Raw genomic sequence first — 23,564 nt, forward strand, 5'->3', positions numbered from 1 at the left:
GTAATGTAGGAAATCTGCCTTTTCTTCAAGGTCATTAAGGATTTTTCACTTTTGATGGACTCTATATTTCTGCTGACTTTAGAACTCTGTGCACATTAACCCTGCTGACCAGTAGTAAAGTGACTGTTCTTCCCTTTTAAGTGTGGTCATAGCGATATGTTCCTAGTATATTTAACTTACCTGTAAGTCCCTAGTATATGGTGAAAGGTGTATCCAGGGCCTGCAAATTAAATGCCACTAGTGGACTCTGAAATAGCAGCAGTAAAAACATGGCTTCAGGCCTAACACTGTAGCCTAACTGTAACAGTGCAAAACATACTCTGTGACCTGTCAAACTCTTTTCAAAAGAAGAAATCTTCCCTTTAAAAATGAATAAGTCTCCCCTGTGTGAGCCTTGTTAACCAGAATTTAGGGTACATAGTACTTAATAGTGGGACATGTAGAATATTACTATTATGTGTCCCTTTAGTGACAAGGCCTAAAACGTTATTCTTTACCCTGGCAGGCCTAGCTGCCCTATGCAGGACACCAGAGTGAAGATTAAAATACTAATACTGAATCTCAGGTATGGAACCAGCTAGAAAATTAATTAAATAACTATTTTTTTTTACGGTTATTAAAAATGCAGTTCAATGGTGGAATTGGATTTATAATAAATAGTCATGAAAAGTAACTTTTGGAAAGTTACCTTTCCCTGCCCAAAGTTCCTGGTGGGTAATTTACATTAGTTGTCCATCTTCACCCAGCCAGTGATTAACCTTGAACATATGTGAAAAAGGTTTGAAATGATTCCCAGGAGCGAACAATCGGCTAACTTGAATAAGCAGAGAGGACTCCTTAGAACTCAATGGAATATGCTAGATGGGGCCAGCTGGTATCCTTTTTGATACTACAGTATCCAACCCTGCTTGAGTGTTATATCCTGCTTGAAAAGGTTTGCTGGGATCATGTATACCACTTGAGGCTCACTTGAAAGGGAGAGAACAGGTTGCCAAGACTATTCTTGTGCATTCACTGTCTGGTTTCTGAAGGATCATGCTTTTGTCCTATCAATCAATCAATCAATCAATCAGGAGGGATTTGTTAAACATGAGTTATCACCCGTGATGGTCTCCAGGCGCCGGGGTGAGGGGTTCTTTGCTGCTCTAAGCTTTTTGTTGAAGAGCCAGGTTTTCATTCTCTTCCTGAACTCCAGCAGTGCTAAGGCAGATCGCAAGAGCAAGGGAGGTCATTCCAGAGTTTGGGTGCGAGGTGGGAGAAGGAACGGCCACCACTTCTGCAGATACAGGGGCGTGTGCGAGGAGGAGGAGCAGAGTTGTCTTGTGGGTTGATAGAAGTTCACTCTCTGGTTGAGGTAGGATGTGCCCTTTTGTGGAAGGCTCTGTATGGGTTGTTGAGGAGTTTGAAGTGTCAGCATGAGGCAGTGTCATGGTCTGAGGTGGGGGGGGGTCATGTAGATTCATGGCGGGGGTGCATGCTGTATTGTTTGGAGTCTGTTTAAAAGTTGAGTTTTGTTCCCTACATATAGGGTGTTGCCATAGTCCAGGCGGCTGGTGATGCAAGCCTGAGTGATGGTGTTTACAGGGTCTGTGGGGAGCCATTTGAAGATTTTCTTCAGCAGGTGGAGGATTTGGAAGCATGCTGAGGTGATGGCGTTCAGCTGTCTTTTCATGGATAGATTGCAGTTGAGGATAATGCTTACATTTTTTTCGTGTTCAGGATGCTGGGGAGAGGGGCCTGGTTCTGTGGGCCACCAGGTGTAGTCCTGGGGGAGTCGGAGTTCCCGAATATTAGTACCTCAGTTTTATCGGTGTTAGGCTTGAGGCGCTTGCTCTGCATCCAGCTAGCGACATTGGTCATGCACCTGTGGAAAGGGGTTGTTATGTTGGTGGGGTTGGAGGAGAGGGATAGGATGAGTTGTCATCAGCGTAGGATATGATGTTCATTTTGTAGGATTTGACCAGGGTAGTTAGGGTGACCATGTACGTGTTAAAGAGGCTGGCGCTAGGAGAGGAGCCTTGGGAGACTTCACAGATGATATCTTTTGGAGCTGAGGCATAGATTAGAAGGGGGATGCTTTGGGTTCTGCCGCTGAGAAAAGTGGCCATCACTTTTGAGGGCCTCTCCTTGAATGCCCACCTGGTGGAGGCAGATGAGGAGTGTGTGGTGAGATACAGTGTTGAAGGCTGTGGAGAGGTCAAGGAGGATGAGGGCAATGGTTTTGTCCTTGTTGATAAGGGCTCTGATGAGGGTGGTTACTGTTCTATGGTTGGTGCAGAAACCATATTGTGAAGAATCCAGGTGTTTGTTGGCTTCAAGATGGTTGGTCAGTTGGATGTTGATAGCTTTTTCCATGACTTTTGCTGGGAAGGGCAGAAGCAAGATGGACCTGTCATTTTTATGTCTGTTGGGTCTGCAGACAGTTTTGTAGCAGAGGTTTGACCTCTGCATGCTTCCATGAGGTGGGGAAGCAGGCCTCCAAAATGGAGGCATTGTGAATGAGGGTAAGTTCCTTCCTGATGGCACTGGTGCCCTTGTTGAACATGAGGTGAAGGGCAGGGGTCCCTTGGGACTACGTAGTGGATGGATGGTGGTGGTGGTAAGCATGATGATGGGTTCCCAGGTGGAGATTTTGCCTGGCGTGTTGCCATTGCTAGTGTATAGCCCCCTACATGGAGGGTGAGTGTAATACCCACATGCCTAACCCAAATAACCCGGAAAATCTAACCTTTGGCTCCTACATTACCAACTCGAGGGCCTTGCTCCCAGGTTCCCGCCCCAGTACTTCTCCCATTTATCCACACCTTCCTATCTCCTCCCCTGTTGCGTGACCTCTATCACTGAATAAAATCACTTTGTCCGACTCCAATCCTACTCAAGAACTCTCTCCGCATCAACTTACACCGAGTCCTAATGCCCTCCACGCTAATCCTCCCCCCACAGATGCCCAAGGGTAGTCACACGCTCTATAAATCCCATAAACATAAACAGTGGATATCAAGACTAATCTCAGGATTCTATCTCCCCCTGCAACCTTTGTGAGGGATATACTTAGCCATCCAACACCCCTCTTCCTAAGGCGTCCTTCCCATTATCTGATTCGAGGCCGACCGCTTATTGTGATAGTCTCCCTTACATTGAGGAGAAGATGGCTGACCTCAAAGCAGGATCTCCTTACTATCAAAGATAACCTGCAGACCCTCTTACAGTTCTCCCTGAAGATGGAGAAGTTTTGGAAACTTTATCCCTCTCTGGGGACCGATCAATCCAGTCCCCCACCAAGGATTAAACACAGCGGGATGAAATGTCTTCTCTCATTTATCCACTTGGCCCCCTCTGGAGAACCTGGCCTCTTCCAAATCACCAGTCCAGGCCCCTTAGGTTCTTGCCTCAGTTGTCGGAAGACAACACCTCACTCTTCTTCTATCGTACAAGGACTCTTGGTGTGTCTTCTTTCACTCAAGAATCAACATCCCAACTATTACCTCTGATCCTGGTAGGGAACCTAGTGTTAACCTTAAATCTGTGAATAGGGATAACCTACTTCAGATCATCGCGTCTCCTCTAGAAACGGTCACTGCCAACTCTCACATCAAATCAATGCTTCTCAACTGCAGAGCCACAGTGAAACACGCTGCAGATATTTCTGAACTCATCATCTCGCAAAATGTGGACCTCTTGATCCTTACTGAAACTTGGCTCAATATCTCCTCCTCCCCAGTTCTTGACATATTAATACCTCCTAATTATGACATTATTAGATGCAATCAACCTGTCAAAACTTGGGGGGGGCATTGCTTGCATCCATTGCTCCAGCCTCATGCTGAAACAAACCCAAAATTCTCTGATGTCCTCCTGTGAACAACTAGTCACCGAAATCTTGAACAATGACTGGAACAAAGATTGCCTGGGTGCTCCACACGATATATCATCCACCTGGTGATAATCTACTATTCATCGAGCAAATTATAGAGTCCATTACCTCATGCTCAGAATAACACCCCAGCCATATCTTCTTCGAAGCTTTTAAACTTCATTGGAACGACACAAATGATCCTTTAGTGTGCTCCTTTAAGCTTTCCTGTCCGACCTCAATTTCACCCAGGTCTGCAAAGGACCTACTCACAACAAGGGCACCACCCTCGACCTTATCATAGCTAAATCAAACATCATACAATTTGATGACTTCTTACCCTGTTACTGATCGTATCATAACCAAATATCCTTTCACATCCTGGAAAAGGTCTTCGCAGACAGGGCCAACAACTGAAAACCAAACAACTGTTGCGTAATCTGAGAGACATCAACATTAATGATCTAACATCCATTAGCAAGAATCCTAACATGACTAACCTGGACGACCTTACTGATCACTACATTAACTCTATGACTAGTATTTTCAACACTATTGCTCCAAAGCAACTCAAAAGGATTCCGAGCAAACAATCCAAACCCTTGTTTAACGACTCCCTAAATGAGGAACCTCGCAAACTTAGGCTTTCACAGAGACTTTGGAGAAACTCTCCCTCCACTTCAAACCTCAAACAGTTAAGGAAGCTGAGTAGCACATACCAAAAATATATCTGCAGTGATAAAACTTATCATTTCAGGGCTCAGCATGACAGCGCTAAAAACAGACACAAGAAAAAGTTTGAAATCCTAAAGCAACAAGCTAACCACTGTACCCACAATATCTTGGTACCCTTTACCTCCTGTCCTAGCGGGAAGGACTTCTCAACACACTTCTCTGAAAAGGCTAGGAAAATTGAACTTGAGCTGTAAACTGCCACTCCTAACCTGCAGCCTTTGGACTTCCCCGCTTCATCAGTAGCACATACGGAACCTTTAGTAGTGAGTGCACAGTCTTTTCACACAATTTGCGCTCCCGAAAACAACGCTTCTTGGAATTATTTTCTTCTTCCAGATGACACTGAGCTGCTCCAATCTATGGCGTTCCCAAAACCTTCTAATAACTTCAGTGATCCATTACCAGCCAAGTTTTTTATGGATCTTAATTTGGCCATTCTCCCACTTTGGTCCCGGATCATTCCAGAATCTTTCTTACATGGGAGGATTCCACATTGCCTCAAGACGTGTCTAGTCACTCCCATCCCAAAGAAGACCAATGCCGACTTAACTGATCCTAACAATTTCTATCTGATCACCAGTATCCTGACTCTAGCTAAATTGCTCGAGAAATGCGTCACCACAGCTCTGCAGCCACATAGAGAAATTTCAGCTCCTTGACCTGTACCAATTGGGCTTCAGAGCAGGGCACAGTACCAAACAGCCCTAACACACATTGCAGATGAAGCCTTGAGATCCCGTGATCAAAATGTCTCTTGTCCTCTGACCCTTCTTAACCTGTCCTCAGCTTTTGACACCATCAAACATGAAAATCTGATTGCTCTTCTTCAATATAGGATGGGATTATTAGGCCCTGTCTTAAATTTGTTTCCCTCTTTCATACAGACCCGCACCCAAAGAATCAAAGCTAACCAATACCTTGCAACCTGTCCCAGTCACTATTGGAGTACCTCTAGGCTCCGCACTTTCGCTCACACTTTTCAACCTGTTCATGGTACCGCTTTCTGATATTCTGAACTGCTCTAACATTCATTAGCATATGTATGCTGATGACACAACTGTATTTGAAGCTCTCTTCTCCAGATGACATAACAACTCTAAATGATGAACTCCTAAAAACTCAACAATGGCTATCTCATAACCACCTACAGTTAAATACTCTCAAAACAGAATTCCTTCTGATTTCCCCCCTCAACCACTCTGCTCCTACCCTTGACTGGCTCAACCAACTTAATGCTCTTTACTGAACCCTTAATGTTGTTGACTCAGCTAAATCTTTAGGTATAACCCTGGACAAATACCTTAATATGCAAGACTACATCAGGTCAACCATTAGGGGAGCCAATCTTCAGCTTAACACCCTTAGGAAAATCAAGCCATTCCTTCCGCCCGAGGACATCCAGCCAGCAGTTCAATCCATAGTTATCTCATGCTTAGAATCTGGGTTGGTGACCCTTGCTGGGCTACCTAAAGCCAATTTGGCTCCGCCTAGAACCACTCTGAACGCTTCGGCCAGACTCATCATAGGCTCCAGAAAACATGATCACATATTTCCAGACCTTATTCAACTAAACCGGTTGACCATGGAAGCTAGGATCCGGTTCAAGATAGCTTGCCTGACACAGAAAACTATTCATTAGAACACCCCTGTTTACCTGGCAAAAAAGCCAGAGCTATGTGGCTCGATTCGGAACTTAAGAAGCTCTAACACCACTATTGAAACCTCCCAAATTCAATAAGAAAAGAACTTACAATTGTGCTTTTTCTGGTCTTGCTCCGAGAATATGGAACGCTCTTCCTTCTAAGATCAGATCCAACCCATCTGCTGCCTCTTTAAAAAAACATGTCAAATGGCTACTCCTAAATTACCATTGACAGCATTAGCCTGATACCATCTCAATCTACTTCTGTCTCCTGTTCTGATACTCTCATATACCGTTTTGTTCAAATTGTATTATGCTTCTTCTCATGTGTCCTTTTGATCTATTGTGGACACCCCCGCGCCGCACGGCCACCAGCTGCTGCGTGTGCCCCTTCGCCTTGCCCTCTGCCTCGCTGCCTGCCTCGATGCCGGCTGACGCCGCTGTCGTCTGTTTTGTTTTGTTTTGTTGATCATTTGTGCTTGTTTGAACTGTATTTTCTTCCCGTGTTAGCAGTTTTGTTTTACATTTGTGCCTGTTTTTTCTAGTCAGTTTCTGCCCTTTTTTGCGTTCTCCTTCCTGTCTGCCCGCCTACCTCGCCGCCCTCCGCCTTCCCTCCCCGCTTCCCGCCACCACCGCTGACCACGCCCCTTTTTCCCTTCTGTTCCCTCCCCGCTCCCGCCTCCCAGCTGCCACCGCCCACCCGCGCACTTCGCCTTATATGACGACCGTGCGAACGCGCAGCGGGCGCGCCGATTGTGCGCCGAAGGCGCGCCAAAGGTAAGCCCGTCTGCACCCGTCCGCGACCGGACCGCGCCAAGCGCCAGGACCCCTGGCCCCCGAAAACCCCGACCGACCCGCCTGACGTACGCCGCCGCCACCCTCACCGCTCTCAACACCGGCCGACTCCCAGAATGCCATCAAGCCACTCCACGACGTACCCACGGACCTTTCAGCTGCCACGCCTGCAAGTTCACCTGCATCCGGACCAGCCTCGCACCAGCACCCGCCAAGTCGAACACCAGCAGCACCCACCTCAAGTGCATCCTGCTCAACACCCGCTCCGTCCACAGACGCGCCATCGAACTCTGGAACCTTCTAGACGCCACAGCCCCTGACGTTGCCTTCCTCACGGAGACCTGGATGAACGCCTCTTCAGCTCCCGACATCGCCATCGCTATCCCAGAGGGCTACAAGATCGTCCGGAGGGACCGAAACGCCAACCAGATGGGAGGAGGCATCGCCATCATCCACAGGAACACCATCCGTCTCACGACCAGCACCGACAACACCCTGACCAGCGCCGAACACCTGCATTTCCAGATCCACACCAACCCGAACACCACCCTCAGAGGCACCCTGATCTACCGACCCCCTGGACCACGCACACAATTCAGCGAGGACATCGCCGACTTCGTCAGCCCGCATGCCCTCCCCTCCGCCGACTACATCCTCCTGGGAGACCTCAACTTCCATCTGGAGAACAACAACGACCGCAACACCAGCACCCTGCTCGACAACCTCGCCAACCTGGGACTCAAGCAACTGGTGTCCACCCCCACCCACCTCGCCGGACACACACTCGACGCAGTCTTCTCTTCCAGCACAGACATCGACTTCAGCCACGCCACAGAGCTTCAATGGACGGACCACAGCTGCATCCACTTCACCTTCAAGAGAACGACGACCCACCAACACCAGCAACAGGCCGCCCGCAGAAGCTGGAACAAGATCACAGCAGACCAGCTCGCCACCTCCCTGAGCCAGCACCCTCCTGCCAGCTCAGCGAACCCCAGCCAGGCCGCCGACAACCTCACAAAGTGGATCAGCAACTGCGCGGACGAACTCGCCCCACTGAGGACCCCGCCTAGCAGACCCGGCAGCAAGAAGGCCCCATGGTTCACCGACGAACTCAAGAGCTCCAAGAAGAACTGCCGAGCCCTCGAGAAAGTCTGGAGAAGGGAACCGACACCGGACAACAGGACCTCCTTCAAACTTGCCACCCGGAAACACCACCAGCTGATCCGCGCCGCTAAGAAAACAGCATTCAAGGACCGGTTGGACAACAACGCACACAACTGCAAGGAACTCTTCAACATCGTGAAAGAGCTTTCCAACCCCAGCGCAGGAAACAACGACATCACCCCATCGCAAGACCTCTGCAACTACCTCGCTTCATACTTCAACAACAAGATCGCGGACATACACAACAGCTTCAACAACCAACCAACGCACACCATGACCGAACAACCACCCCCCACCACTACCCTCCACGCCTGGACCCCGATCAGCACCGAAGACACCATCCGCACGATGAACTCCATCCACTCCGGATCACCGACCGACCCCTGCCCTCACCACGTCTTCAACAAGGCCGACGCTGTCATCGCACCCCACCTGCGAGACATCATCAACACATCCTTCGACACCACCATCTTCCCTGAGAGCTGGAAACACGCCGAACTCAGCGCTCTACTCAAGAAACCAACAGCGGACCCCACCGACCTCAAGAATTACCGCCCCATCTCGCTCCTCCCGTTTCCAGCCAAAGTCATCGAGAAGACCGTCAACAAGCAGATGGCCGCCTTCCTCGAGACGAACGGATCCCTCGACCCCTCACAGTCCGGCTTCCGAGCCAATCACAGCACCGAGACCGCCCTCATCGCCGCCACCGATGACATCCGAGCCCTGATGGACAATGGAGAAACAGCGGCCCTCATCCTCCTAGACCTCTCTGCGGCATTCGACACGGTCTGCCACCGCACCCTAATACGGCGCCTCAGCAACATCGGAATCCAAGACAAGGCGCTGGAATGGATCATCTCCTTCCTCGACGGAAGAACACAGAGAGTCCGCCTACCACCGTACAAGTCAGAGGCCTCCGAAGTCATCTGCGGCGTCCCCCAAGGATCATCTCTGAGCCCCACCCTCTTCAACGTCTACATGAGCCCCCTCGCGGCCATCGTACGCAAACACAACCTCAGCATAATCTCCTACGCCGACGACACCCAACTGATCCTCTCCCTGACCAACGACCCCGCCGCCGCCAGAGCCAACCTGCACGAAGGGATGAAAGAGGTAGCCGAGTGGATGACGACCAGCCGCTTGAAACTGAACTCGGACAAGACGGAGGTCCTCATCCTGGGCTCCTCACCCTCCGCCTGGGACGACTCCTGGTGGCCTCCCGCCCTGGGCACCGCACCCAAACCGACAGACCATGCACGCAACCTGGGCTTCATCCTGGACTCCTCCCTCTCCATGACCAGGCAAGTCAACAACGTCTCCTCGGCGTGCTTCAACATCCTACGCATGCTACGGAAGATCTTCTGGTGGATCCCCACCGAGACCAGGAAGACCGTCACCCAGGCCCTCGTCACCAGCCGACTGGACTACGGCAACGCCCTCTACGCCGGTACCACCGCCAAGCTCCAGAAGAGACTCCCGCGGATCCAGAACGCCTCAGCCAGACTCATCCTCGACATCCCACGAACCAGCCACATCTCCGGACATCTGAGAGACCTTCACTGGCTCCCCGTCAACAAAAGAATCACCTTCCGCCTCCTCACCCACGCACACAAAGCCCTACACGACCAAGGCCCGAGCTACCTCAACAGCCGAGTCAACTTCTACGCTCCCAAACGCCACCTCCGATCAGCCAACCACACCCTCGCCGCCGTCCCCCGCATCCGAAGAGCGACTACAGGAGGAAGGTCCTTCTCCTACCTGGCCGCCAAGACCTGGAATTCCCTCCCTCCCGACCTGCACCTGACCCAAGACCACCTCTCCTTCAGGAAGAAGCTGAAGACCTGGCTGTTCGAGCAGTAGCGGCCCCCCTCCCCCCCCCAGCGCCTTGAGACCCTACGGGTATGTAGCGCGCTTTATAAGTGTCACTGATTGATTGATTGATTGATTGCGCTGCTGAAACGTTACAGGTCCCACTAGATTGGCTGACTCCCCGTACTCCCCTTTGGCCTTGTACGTGCCTCCCTTGGACTTTGTGATTGTTAATTTACTTCATTTGCTCCTTTCTATGCCACTCTGTACCGTGCTCTGATACCCAGATGGGTCATGTTCGTGCTTTATAAAACGTTTCAAATACATAAAATAAATAAGTATTAATTGGAGGTTGGAGGTTGTATATTGCCGGTATTTTGTATCAGACTTCTTCTCTGGGTTTGTTGTGGGTACAGTACCTGCTCCAAACTGAATTTTTGTCTTTGGAGTGTGAGGAGACTTAGATTACCATAGTGTCAAGTGCCTGAGTTAGGCCCGGTAGGAACTAGTATCATTTTTGCATGCACACAAATCCTTTTTCCTAAAGTTACCTTCTCTTTGCCACATTAACTTTTGACACACATTTTGCACATGTGACGCTTGGATTGGGTTTGCAGTAACACAGACCTTGCTGACACAGAGCACTTCGTGAGATTCTTATTACATTGTCTTGGCATTTGGTGCAAAGCCTCTCATGCGCGTAATACAAACGTCTTTTATTATTTCATCCATATGGCGGCACAGCTATCTGCAGAACACAAACAATGGATACCCAATAATGATCTCAACCCTAGGCAAGGATGCCATTTTCTATATATAGCCTTTTTTTCTAACGTAATCAGAGGAGACAGTACTGCTGATTTTGAGGGGTCCCGGCATGTTGAAGCTTTTGCCTAGCAACTGGCCAACATCTCAGTTAGGGGTGTTCAGTTCCTGATCAAGACAAGGACATACATTCTTAACCTCGAGGTAAAGGGGCTAGATCATCCATACAGGGGTTTTCTTGGCAGACCATAAATTCACACCATAGACACATAGGTTATGGTTAGCATCGGAGGGTTACGCTCAATTGTTATAATCTTTTATATGTATGCATATCAAACTTGTCTCAAAAAGATGGTGTTTTATTCTCTGTGTTTACACTCATTATAACTTTTACCTGCTTCTGTCTATTTATCATCGCAGCTCGTTGTGGTGCAATAAATATTTGAAATACCCCTTTGTGTATTCTTTGTATAGTTCTCTGGGCAAAAGAAAGTGTGAGTGACTGGGCAAAAGTTTGAAGTCTGTCACTGTCCTGAGGGAACTGAGTTGTCATGTTCAGTGGTTGTCGGAACTGTTCGTTCCCTGTTCAGGTTTAGGAGGGCTAGTGGTGGCACTGTAAGTTAGCTGGTCTAAGGGACAATATATCCCACGGAGGTGCATGGAATCAGTCTGGCACCATCCTAGGTTTATGTCATCCTCAAACGCGCAGTTCCTACTGATTGTTGGAAACTATACAACAATAGTACACTTCCCACGCACATCTCAGCCCTCAATACCCAAGTTTATTATGGCCTAGGACTTTCACCATCTTGAAAATAACCTGACACATTCCATTTCACACACAGTTTATAGTAAGGCAAACTGGAACTACTGAGAAAGTAGGTGGCTTTGGCCTCATGAACCTTTTACCCCATTCGGTTTGGATTTCTATTGTTTGCATTTGGACTTTATAAATGTTATGGTATTGCATAAATACTTTACACATTACCCTAAATTAAGCCTGTTTACTCTGTCCCATACCTACCATGGGGCTTAGCCCAGGTTCATTTATTGACTTTGAGGGTTCACCCTGGCAAGAGTCATTCCTTGAGGTGGGTAGCCACCCACCACAATTAATAATGTGTCCTTGTGTAATGTAAGTGGTGCTCATGTAAAGCGCTCCCATACCTTCTGTTTGAGTTTGCGCTATATAAAACTGAAAAAAAAATCCAATTTCTTACTGTGACCCTTTACTGGGATAAGGGAAATGTTTGTGAACTGCCTTGTGATAATATTCACTGCCTTTTCACAGCAGTGTGCAAGCAGTCGTGTAAGACCCCATCATATTTGGTATTGTGAAGTTTGAGTTTAGAATTTTGGTCCGCGTTACTCCCCAGTGCTCTATGGAAAAGGTTGGATGGATATGGATGATATAAGTAGGTCCAGTTTTTAAATGATTTTTATAATTAATTACCAAGTACTTATATTTTTGTTTTAACTTGCCAGGTGAATTTGTATGCACTATAATATTGTGGGCACTGTACTGATGTATTAATATTAATATTATTGATTATTATCGATTATTATTGGTTATTATTATTATTAACAGTAATTTCAATATTATTACTATTGTTATTATTATTATTATTATTATTAATATTGCCATAATTGTTATTATTATCATTATTAATGTTGTCGATATTATTATTATTACTATTATTGTTATATTGTTATTATTATGATATTTCTTCTCGTGTCTGACTACCTTTTTCTGTATTACAGTTAATATATCGAATAATTTGCTGACAAGCAACATTGAGACATTAATGATTGAACTAAATCAACAAAAATAGAGGTACAAGTTGGTACAGTCAGCGAGGCAATAAAAGTGGACAATTTCCATACATTGATCGCAGTATGGTGGGCGATATGTTCAAGCTGGCAAGAGCGCAGCGAACACTCAGAAATGGCCCCGGAAGAACACCTGTTTTGTGATGGTTAGATTGCTGGAATGGGTTATTAAGATTCCTCAACAGGGTCTCACTGTTTGTATTTTTTTCTTTATGGAGTGGAATCGACCGTTCATTTTCCAACAAGGATACTGAGACAAAAAAATCAAATAAAGTACCGGCTCTCCACATACAATCACAGCATTTTGAAACTGTTCTGTGCTCTCTTGAAATTGAAGGTCGAATGAATGACGTGGGTGTTCCACCTCTTCTGAAGCACACACAGGCACTGTCATTTCCTTCTCTTTTCTTGCAACAGAAGGCTATTGTCAGATTTCAGAAGCACTGAAAATGATGCTATGAACAAGTTAGTGAACTGATTCCTTACAATTAATTGGCTTCTGGTATTTTGCTTTCGCGCTCTCGTTATCTGGCGGCGAAGGATGCAGCCCTCATTTGTGGCTAATTTGAGGCTGTCATCGCTGATTTGGAGAACCTCACAGCGGTTCTTGACACGGTTGATCATTCTAGACGGATGTCCTGCTGAGACAGCGTGGCAGGAGCAGGGCAGGGCTTTGAAGCGGTTTGCCGCCTTGTTGACAGGCAGGAAGCAGAAAGCACTTCGTTGCTCCAAACTCAAGCTTTTCTGACTGCACCTCTATTCGCGGCAGGGTTCCCCGGGCACTCAGCTGCTCTGCAGCGTTTAAATTCCAGGTAATGTGTTTTCGGAGTATCGTCTTTAAAAAAAAGTGACAGGTATTTTATTACCGTGCAAAAGCACACTTAGATGCATGTTTCCGTATTCTTTAGTTTGACTATTACTTTGCAATGGCCTTGTTGTTTGGGATGTGCAGGATGTAGTTGGCTGTTAAGTACTGGGCAGAGCTGTATGTTAAATCACACTAGGGCAGATTTACAAGAAGGTGCCGCCGCTTTGTACCGCACGCCCTTTGGCTGTGCCACCCTGCGGCTCTTGAAGAACACAGGAATGCGACATACTTACGATGATATGTGACATTCCTGTGCTCTCCCCTGCGCTGGCGCACAAACAGCAGCCATGCACCAGCTCAGGCACCCTTGCACCATGGGACTAGGAGATCGGCACCTTTCGTGACGTCACTTCCTGTTGTGACGTTACTTCCGGTGACAGCGTTCCCCCACTTCTTTATTTACGACTTGTGCTCTGGATAGAGCGCAGTGAAGCTGACTTCGTCTGGGCGTGAGCAGCACCTGCCTCCATCTACTTCCAGAATTAACGTGCATAGCCTTCTCTGGACAGATATATGGTTATGACCACTTTTTTGTACTTGCCATATTAGCAGTTATAGATCACAGTACATACCTACTTAGTAACAATGAAATTAAATGAAAATAAGATTTTCAGAGCGTTCTAATACCCAGAGGTATCTAGGCGCCAATGTTCAGAAATAGGAGCTGACCTCAGTATAAAAAGAACCTGGCAGAAAACCTAGGGGCATATTATCAAGCTCGGCGTTAACATCATCGCCGCTTTAGGGGCAGAAAACTGCAGCTAAAGCGGCGATAATGGGCTTGGTAATACGCCGTAGAGAATTCCCATAGAAGCTGTGGAAATTCACAAGGGCGTATTATCAAGCCCATTATCGCCGCTTTAGCTGCAGTTTTCCTGCCGCTAAGGCAGCGATAATGTTAACGCCGTTTCTTGATAATATGCTCCCTAGTGATTAAAGGGGCAAATCAACCTTTAACTCAAAATTCAGTGGCATAGAATTCCACAGTTCGGAAGTGTAGTTCACAAAGCTTCTGGCACCCCATTGGATAGTTTAAATTTTAGGGCACCTTGATTAGAAGAAGAAGATGAGTGCAAGAGTCTAGTGGAAGAGAAACTCGGAAAGTGCTGTCTAAGGAATTCAAGACCGGAGCCATGCAACGCTTTAGAGGAAATGCAGAGAGCTTTACAATTAATGCACTTCTTTACCGGGAGCCAGTGAAGGTGGACCAAACATTGTGCAGCCGACCTATGTTTGGGAAAACCAAAAAGCAGGCGATCCACCATATTTTCTAAAATTTGTAATTTGTTTAGGAATCTTTTCTGCATATTAGTGAATAGCGCATTCCATAGTCCATTTTCGAGAGAATAAGGGCAGAGACCACCAATTTCTGCCAATCATTTGGAATAAATGGAAGAACTTTCCTTAACAGTATCATGCAAAAGAAGGAGGACGTGATGGAATTAATGTGGCCTTCAAAAGACAACTTTCTGTCAAAAAGTAACCGGAGATTTTTCACTTTCATGGCAGGAGTGGGAAGTGGACCAAATTCGTGGGGTCACTATAACGGGGACGAGAAGGATGTATTTCTGCCAAATAGTAGAACGTCAGTTTTAAAGGCATTCAACTTTAAACAGTTGTCATCCATCCACCTCCCGATTTGAGATTTACAGTTCTCGAATCCAAAGGCAGTTGGAATTTGGGTGTCATCGGCTTATGAGACAACGAGAAGCCAAGCGTTTTTATCAGTCTAGCCAAGGGAGCTACATATAAATTAAAAATCGTTGAACTTAATGATGAGCCTTGTTGGACGCCGCATGGCAGTGAAAAGGAAGGAGAGATGAAATCCTCTATGGTAATAAATTGATCTCTGTTGGTAAGAAAAGATTTTACCGGAGGCAGGGACCTGTCCCTGATACCTAGAGATAAAAGACTGTCAATTAATAAGGCATGGTTGACCTTCTAAAATGCCGCTGTAAGGTCTAATAAGATCAGGGCAGCATTTCCAGCATCATCAAGGGTCTGTCCTAATTCCTTTGATGCTGTGATCAACAATGTAAACCTGAATTAAAAATCCTTCAATTATAAATATTCGGATAGGCTTTGTTTAACAGTGTTCTGTACGGGGGCAGTGGATCATTTAAAAAAAAAGTAAAGGACCATGGTAAATAGAGGCTGGGATTGGATTTTTAGCTGTGTAAGTGCAGGCAGCTATCACTGTCATTTTGCCACTCACTTGCCTCAGCTGATTCCTGTTGCCTGCTGCTGCGGAAAGGACAGAGCAACTCCTTCTTCGTGACCTCTGGCTGCCGCCTCCCCCGAGGACTCGCTGGTGTGAGCGAGACCTGCAGTCGGCAGGCCCAGCCCAGCGCTCCCAGCTGGAGTCCTCAGGGTAAGAGGCTGTCACGTCGTGATGCAGTCTAGTAGTTGGGGGGCGGAGCCGGGAACCAGGAACAGGAATGGGAGGGACAGGAGATCGAGGGGCAGTTAAGAATAGAACATGAATGAATAAAGAAGTATGGAACCATACTCTCCGGCTCCTGTAATGATTGAGGGGAAGGCATGACACTGGCGACGAGGGTGGGATAGTAACTGAAGCCCCACACTGCCTAAGACCCCTGCCGCCCGTAGACGGCCAAGAAAACAGAGAGCCTGCAGCCCGTGTCAGCGCAACGCGTGAGGAGCGCGAAGATGAAATGCCCCACACGCCGCGCCTGAATGCTGCCTTTCTTGAATGACCAGTAACTGAAGAAAAGAAGGGAGCTGCCCGCCGAGCACGGTGAGTCTGCAGCCTGTGTCGGCATAGCCTGCGGGGGCTCGGAACCAAGATCACATCCAGCAGTGCGCGCGTAAGCAAGACACCATGAGAGACAAAGTGACAGGGAAGCAGGAATCGGACTAGAAGCAAGACACCATGAGAGACAAAGTGACAGGGAAGCAGGAATCAAAAAAAAGAGAAGAAAGGAGACATTCCCCATGTCCACGAGGAAAGCCCAGGAGTCAAACAAAACCCGAGAGAGGGAGGGCGAAAGCGGACTAGAAGTAAGACATCATGAAAGACGAAGTGACAGGGAACTCCCTGAGTCACCAACACAAAGGACAACGGATAAGGGTGTTGCGAGGGAACTCCCTGAGTCACCAACACAAAGGACAACGGATAAGGGTGTGCGAAAGACTGGGACGACCAGGAACCGTGACAACCGGTTTGACATACCGCCGAGAAGCCACCCAATACACTACTCTGGAGACATGTCAAGCAGTGACACGGACCACACAGAGGAGGCCGAAGACAGTCTACTCAATGGTCTTAACAAACACTACAAACACCGGCGAGGGGACAAGTCACGTCCTATTCGGAAACCAACATACTACTCCGGAGAACCATCGAGCAGAGACACAGACCACACAGTCTACTCCGGAGAACCATCAGGCAGAGACACAGATTGCACAGAGGAGACCGACGACAGTCGACTCAACAATTATGAAGAAAGGACCAAACACCGGCGAGGGGACAAGCCACGTCATCCCCAGAAACCGATACGCACGTACACTAGAACAACTCAAGATACATATGCTCAAGCCATTTGTGATCTGGAGAAAACAGAGAAGAGTCAAATACTCCAAGACCAAACCAAGGAAGTAAACACGTGGCCAGCAAACAACCCTCGAACAACTCAAGACGCATACGCTCAAGCCATCCGTGATCAGGAGAAAACAGAGAAGAGTCAAACATCTCAAGACCAAACCAAGGAAGCACATACGTGGCTAGCAAACAGCCCCGTCATAGCAATAACTCAAAAGATGCACCCAGAGGAGCATCTCCTCGATAACGTCGACTCCAGCAGTGCGTCGTTGACCGACTCAGAAAGCATGTCCGGACAACCACTGAAATCAACAGAGCCCTGGTACCGACAACGGTCACAGTGTCCACCATTTGAAAATACAGTGGAAGGAAAGGCCGCCTTCCCTGTCCAAAGCAACACACCTCAGGCCAACAACCAGCAATGTCTGAACTCCCCACAAGACAACATGCCATGTCAGCCCCAGGAACACCATAACGTGAAGAACACACCGTCACCATTGAAGGGGTCAGCAAGGCTTACGCAAAAAGGACACAGAAGAAGCACAGATGCAGGTGACTGTACCTGCTGGGCGGAGAAGGACCACCCAGTCACCATACCCAGAGGGGCCAACACGTTGGGGAAGAGAGGGCCTCATCATCAGTCAGAAGGAAAACGTGCATCTGTGTTGTCTGAGATGCCTGTTCAAGGACAGGAGGACAGTGTTGTCTTTGACCGAATAAGACAACGAGAAATAGAAGTGCATGCAGGCGCGTGGAAGAAAACTAAAACAACGGACACACGTGCAAGCGATCAATTGCCGCTCAAACAAGAACTACAAAAGAATACGAACAGCCGACATCTAGTGGAGCCATCGACAACCGCATCTCAAGAAGCGATACTCCTGTCAATGCAGCCGGAAAGACACAATGAAGTGTCTCCAACAGACTGCACCCTGCTGACACCTGAGAAACTGACCGAGTTTGAGCCTGTGATGGAGATGTGTCTCATGACTCAAACAGGCGGGCCGCCGCCCCGTGCAGCTGATCAAGATATCATAGAAGTGTCGGGAATCAATTTTGTTTGTTAAAAAGGGGGGAGATGTCACGTCGTGATGCAGTCTAGTAGTTGGGGGGCGGAGCCGGGAACCAGGAACAGGAATGGGAGGGACAGGAGATCGAGGGGCAGTTAAGAATAGAACATGAATGAATAAAGAAGTATGGAACCATACTCTCCGGCTCCTGTAATGATTGAGGGGAAGGCATGACAGAGGCGTGGGCGGAATTCCAACAGCAACCCGGGGGACTGCGAGGACCAGCAACCCCCACGCTGACCAGCTGGTTCCTCTTATCCCAGGCGACACGCCCACGGACACGCCCACCACCGATACGTTCATAAAACATCATCTTCTCTACCGTGACGCGGGACGCGCGCGGGGCGGAGCACGGGGCGAAGCCCGGGCCAAGGGCGGGCCCGTTGTTGCCCGTTAGTGACCGGTAGAGACCGGACTGGGCCACCCCCCTTTTCACTCCGGAAACTACAGCCAGCAGACTACAATCATGCTGCCCAAAACCAGGAGCAATACAAAGACCAAATCCAAGAACGCCCAGGAGGTAGCACAAATAACCGGGCCAATTGATCTATTCATTTCACGAACACACGAGGTAATCAATCGGAGTATCTCTCTTCTCGAAAAGAGAGTGTCACTGGACCTTATGAATGCGAAACGATCGTCCCTAGGCACCTTAGCAACCGCTACTTCCCCCATTCACCTTGACTCTCAAAATTGTTCCCTTCCCGTGACTGTGTCCGCTCCCGACATTAATACAGTCCCATCTATAGTAGATCTATCTGTAACGCAGACCGAGTCCGACCTATCATTAACTTCAGACAACTTAGAGGCAACCCCCGATTTGGCAGCCTGTCAAACTCAGGAAGGATCCCAGACAAACATAGACTTGCACCTTCGAGGAGAAAGGGAAGGAGCCATTTCAAAACTAGGCAGCACAAAACCCACTGATAATGTAGCAGTTATGGCTCTTTGCTCAGGTCATGTCATAGAGCAGCTAAACCTTACAACACAATCCCTGCAACAAAATACACCTTTCCCTCCTGAAACTAACCTTCCTCATTTTACAATCCCCAATGAGGCTACTGACAACCTCTGTAGAACATGTAAAGTTACCTCACAAGTTCTAACTACAACAAAAGACCTCCTGTTCCAGTATCTGAAACCTATCCAACTAAGCATCAGAAATCTGGAAGCCCAACTGGCCATACTTTCTGCAACACTCCTTGATACCAATACACGCATAGAAAAAAAGGGGCAGCGAAATGTCCCGCAGTCTTCCAAAACTTATCCTCAATCACAACCACCCAAAGTAATAAAACGACCAACCCCGACCACTCTACTCCCAAAAAACCAAAAACAAAATACTTCGAACCAAAATTTACAAAATACAACGCCCCGACCACAGCAGGGTAAAACCACCGTGGTGCCGAACCAACAAACACCCAACACAGGCTCGGCAACCCTAGTTACTCCAGGACTTGCGACAAATAATCCTAGCAAACCTCACCCCATAAAAAAGCCAACACCTCTTCCATCAAAATCAGCGGCCCCCCAGCCTTCTCCTAAAAATATCCCCAAAAAAACACCAGGACTCAGACGTCCAGCTCACCTGCCCCCAGAAGCCACCCCATATACAATAGTACTTACCGGTGTACCAGAACTAACTGACGACACACCTGAAACTGCATGGTCACTTAAAAACAAGGTCATGCAATGGCTAAGCATCAACAGGCCACTAGAATCCCATCACTCGGGAGGGATCTCCACAGTCCGCAGGTAGTATGGGTAGGTAAAACAACAAAAACGACCCGCGGAGACTGCATCATAGTAACATGCAGAGACCCCTCCACAATGGATTATATCTGCGCTTGGCCCTCGCTGGAGAAAAAGGGGGGAATTGACGCCCGGCATCTCTTTCTTTTATCCTCCAACGAGACAACATCACTATACCCCCTCCTGGAACTGGCACCAGCCCCAAAATGAACCATAGAAGCAGATGGAGTATATCTATGACCACGGAAGCAGAAATGCCCCGAGAGATTGGCCAAGGCAATACTGGCAAGATAGACCCTTCCAATCATATGAAGGCTGGCAGGGCTTTCCAACACAAAACCGCTTCGACTGCCTCGAGATGGTCGATTGACCATTCAGGGTTGAACCTAAGAGTATAAACACCATTACCACATCCCAACAAATAAATCCAACCCAGCAGCGAGTACCTCCGGAGCCTATTCCCTGTAACCAAAAAAACCCAATCCCGGAAACTAAAATTGTCTCCCCTAGTACTTCTACCAATGTTATCTTTACAACTTCCACAGACTCTGATGGAACCACCATTGGCCCATACCATCAGCAAATCATAATTCTTAAAGATGCTTCTAACCCCTCACAGGCCCAGATACACCAACTGACAGAAACCCAGACTGTGAATACCCCGTTAGAAACACCAATCCCTCACTCCTCCCCTGACCCCACAAACCTGAGTTTCTCCACTGCATACTGGAATATTGCATGCTTGTCCTCAAAAATAACACTGGGGTTATGGCTCGACACAGCCAGGGAACATCAGACATTGTGCCTTCAAGAAACATGGTGCACAATCCCATTACACCTTGCGGGATATAAAACTCTCTTCACCCCAGCAGTGCAGGGAAATATGGGCAGACCAAAGGGGGGGCTCACGACCTATGTTGCTAATACTCTCCCCTTCAGAGTGAAATTACTAAAGGACTCTCCAACATTCCAAATCATGCAGATAACAACTTCCAAAGACAACAACTATGTTTTCATAAACTACTACAACAACTCTGGTACCTCGGAATGCTGGTCTAATCTAGAAGAGATCGCCACATTCCTATCTTTGAAGCAAAACGATAACAACACATCTACAACTCACATAATCTGGGGTGGCGATTTCAACTTCCCTCTGTGCCCAAACCACAAAAACCGAAACTGTGGACTCCAAAACGAACTTGGTAACCCCATACCCCACTTCGTGCACTCGATATGTGGAAACAAACTTAATGACATCCTATTTTCCTTAGACTTGGCCTACGTGAACGAATTGGTTGACCCGCAGCAGGATTTCTTACCTACTTTCCATGGACGAGGCTACTTAACAACCATAGACTACATAATAGCCTCCCACTCACTCAAAGGGCAACTAGGGAATTTTGAAACTGGGTCAAATCCAACAAGTGACCACTACCCGCTCAGCATAAAAATCAACATCAAACTGGCAAAAGACTACCCTGTAAAGTCGAGCTCTCTCAACCAGCAAACACTGTCCATGAACAAACTGAATGGTTATACAGTTAAATGGGCCAAGATCGACCCAGAAGAGGTGACACAGAGGGTCCTTGGAAAAACTGATCATTGGCTATCCAAATGTATGTCTCTGGAGACACCACCCCAAATAATCGTCAGTTGCTTCCAAAGTATCCAGGAAACAATAAGGGATGAGCTATTTGTCAACTTAAAAAACAAGATTAAGTCCCCTACCACGAGATGGTTCGACACCGCCTGTCGGAAGGCACTTTCATTCCTTAAAGAAGCCTTGCATAAACCCACGAGAGACCCCCAGGAAATTTCTAACCTAAGAAAAACATATAACTCTGCCAGGCAAGACCGCAAAAAACAAATTAAACAAGATCTTTGGTTACGATTACACGACAGTGCCCGAAGAAAAGACAGCACCTCATTTTGGCAAGTCATAAGATCTCCTTTCTTGGCCAATAGCACAGAAATCCAACACTTTGATGTGGCAATAACCGAGGAAGACTGGGTTTCCCACTTCGCAAAAATCTTTGGAACACCTCCGGTCTCCGCAGTAGATAATGTAATACACGAGGCCCAGCCAGTGAGAAATAACAACTATCCGATAAAGATATACTTCCATCTCAGCGAAATCATAAAAGCAATCCGGGCTTCTAAAACTGGCAAGGCCCCTGGCCCTGATGGTGTTCCAATGGACTTGTTCCTCCATGATGTAGACTTTTGGTCGCAGATAATCACCCGGGTCATGTCAGCAGTAACTTCGGTCGGCCTTTTTCAGTCATGGTCAACATCAATCCTCTTACCCATCTTTAAAAAAGGTGACCGCAACGATCTCGCGTGCTACAGACCAATCTTCCTTCTGGACTCCATGGGTAAGATTGCAGGTCGAGTACTCCTGGACCGATTACAATCTTGGGCCCGGGAGAATAACATCATAACCGACCTGCAATATGGTTTCCAGAAGGGGCTCGGGACCGTGGAACAGGCCCTCAATCTTGCTCTCCTGGCTGGTAAATACGTTCCCGCCAAAGGAGGTAACATCTTCCTCGTCTATGTCGACCTAAGCGCGGCATTTGACTGCGTCCAGCATGCGAAACTCTGGCAAACACTAAGCGACCTTGGTGTGGATCCCCCGATAATAACCTTCCTACGAGAACTCTACTCTAATGCCGTAGGCCGAGTAAGATTTGGTACCAGCGGTGAACTGTCCCGTTCATTTCAAATAACGAAGGGAGTAAGACAGGGATGTGTACTGGCTCCCTTCCTGTTCAACCTTTATACAAACGGGCTTGAACAGGCTATGCTGGAAGGGAGTCAGGACCTACCCCAGATAAACCATCGTCCGATACCCACACTGTTGTATGCTGACGATTCAGTCATTCTAGCACGGACTTTGAACCAACTTCAGATACAAATCAATAAATATGCAGCATTCATGGACTCACTTGGTCTCAAAATAAACAGAAAGAAAACTTTCACAATGCACATCGGTCCCAGGATCAAAAACCCCAAATCAATAATGGTTGATAACATCAAACTGGAAAGAACCCCAGTCTACCCATACCTGGGAATCCTAGTGGACGATGCAATGAATTGGCGAAAGGCAATTGAAGCCAGAAATCTCCACTTTTGTCGCGCAACATCGGCACTTACCTCTTTTTCGAGGAAATTGGGGAAACCAGCGCCACCTGAACTCCTGACTATATACTATGCAAAATGCCACAGTGTGGCCACCTATGGAGCTGGAATCTGGGGTCACGGGCGTATAGATCAGCTACAGGTTACTGAAAACGCTTTTATAAAATACATTTTAGCTCTCCCTCAAAGTTCCCCGATACTAGCTTCACACCGGGAGCTTGGCATGGAATATATCATTGACACCATCCGATGCCAGCCTATTCTACTGTGGCATCGAATATGGTCCAACCCCGAATGTCACCTAACTCGCTCCCTCATCACTGACTGTTTAGCCCTGACAAAATGGCGAAAAATCCCGTGGTTAACCTATATATGTAACTTCTTTAAAGACCTGGACCGTGAGTCCTATTTTGAAGAACCTGCTTCAGTAGAAGACATTTCCAGGAAACAGTTAAAGTTAATGTGTATGGGACACTTGAGGGATCTACGGAACCAGGCAGAGATCACAAAACCACTAAACGAAAAAATCTGTGCCCAACAGTCTGGAAAATGCATACAGCCCTATCTGACGTATT

Source organism: Lissotriton vulgaris, chromosome 10 (assembly GCF_964263255.1).
Source record: "Lissotriton vulgaris chromosome 10, aLisVul1.2, whole genome shotgun sequence".
NCBI lineage: Eukaryota > Metazoa > Chordata > Amphibia > Caudata > Salamandridae > Lissotriton > Lissotriton vulgaris.